This window comes from Amphimedon queenslandica, unplaced genomic scaffold, assembly GCF_000090795.2.
Source record: "Amphimedon queenslandica unplaced genomic scaffold, v1.1 AMPQUscaffold_12427, whole genome shotgun sequence".
Lineage (NCBI taxonomy): Eukaryota > Metazoa > Porifera > Demospongiae > Haplosclerida > Niphatidae > Amphimedon > Amphimedon queenslandica.
Window position 1 is genome coordinate 1 of NW_003547336.1, and position 1,913 is coordinate 1,913.

Below are 1,913 nucleotides of genomic sequence, written 5' to 3' on the forward strand. Positions count from 1 at the left end.
AAATTACAATAAACACGATATTGAGTTTTAAAATACTGACCAATTCTTCACCAAATGTGCCTCATCAATGACAAAAGTAACTACATTCTGCTGGTAAACATCACTACAAATTACATCTCTCCATAATGAGCCTCTATTTAAAGACTCTGGACTAATAAAAATTAACTTTTTGTCACCAGTTAAAAAAGCAGCTGAGTCAAGAGACTGATCTCCAACATATGCAGATCTCATGCCAAGGGATTGAAACTTTTCCACTTGATCCTTCATCAGAGCAATGAGAGGACAAATTACAATAACAATTGATGATGGTATCGGTTTGCATCTCAGCTTGTCAAAGAGTAATGGCAGGCAGGCACCATGGATACTGGAGCAGGGAAAGGGATTGGAAACGCCTTAATATTGCTGGGGACGTCCGTTTTATGACCAGAAGTAGGCGTGGTTATTTATCTATGGTTCTCTTCTTCTCTACTGGCATTTTCTTTTGCCATACAAGACTTGTTTTGTTTGCTTCTTCTTTCTGAATTGAATTTGTAAGTGTCAGACTCATTTTTACTTACCATAATAAACAAAAATAGCTGTTGGATATCGCATAATCTTTCCTATGTTTTGAAAACCTGTGCCTCATAAATGTTTGTGTACCTTTATTTCCTACTAGGTACTTTTTAAAAACCAGTTATTATTATCATGTTTTGAGGAACATGTTGGTGTATGGTTTTATGGTTTTAGTCTAAGTGAATTATCAAGCCTATTTCCTTTACAGCTATTTTTTAGTTTGCACAGTAGGGTACCTTTGTGTACCTCTAGTGTACTAAGTATATCTTTTGCTACTAAAACTACTTCATTTCCTATATTGTTACATATAGTTCTAGTGTTTAATGTGTCTTTTTACTCGAACAGATCATAACCATGGGTAGGAATTGACTTCTGTTGATGACAAGGATTTTCCAAATTTCTCAGCCAATTCCTCGACTACTGGAGTTGATTTATCTTTCTTTAATTTATTAATTATTGAATGAAGACAAGAAGAAACTTTTGTGCTGTTTTTGTGTGTATTTATTATTCAGTAAGCTCTCAAAGATGCTCCAAAGAAGCAACAACACTTGTACAGTTTGGTTTTGTTTAGATACAAGAGGGTTAAAAATAACAAAATTAATTAAACTTTGGTGGCTTCACTGCATAACGGACATCCCCACTGCAATAATAAGCCGTTTCCAATCCCTTTCCTTGCTCTAGTATCCATGCAGGCACCCATAGATGAGACTCTAACCAAACCCAGTAGGCAAGGATACAAATACATCACACGCTGCAACAAAAGACTTTATGGCATCTTTCTGTAGACTCCTGAGCTCAGAGTAGCACAAAGAGAGACACACTTCCTCCATACAGGCAGTAATGTGATCGTCAGTGTTAAAGCCTCAGGAGCTGCAGCAGTAGCCGTTGCTTTGAAAGCCTCTCAATGAATTTTATTAAAAGTAATCACTATGAATAATATTAATTGTACAATGAATATGATTAAAAACACCAACATAATCACTATGAATATAATTAAGACCACAGAATTCTCAGGCGGCTGCACGAGTTGAGGAATGGAATGGAACTAGACTCCTACCCCACCATCCAAATGTCAGAAAGGAGTGGAGTCTGGCACCGCGAGTCTATGTGAGAATAAGCTGTTAGAGCCATTGGTTGCAATGGTAAATAATTGCAGTGTTTTTGGCTGCTACAGCTTTGCAGACAACAAAACTTGCCTGATATTCTTCTCTTGTCTCTATTGAAGAAGAGGAAATGAAAAAATTGGACAGAAATCGTTAGAACAAGATGGAAGCAAAAGAAGCAGGAAAGATTTCGTCCATAAACAGTTCACTGCAGGTTGCTTGCAATAACGTTTCTGATGGTTTAACAGCTTTCTAGAC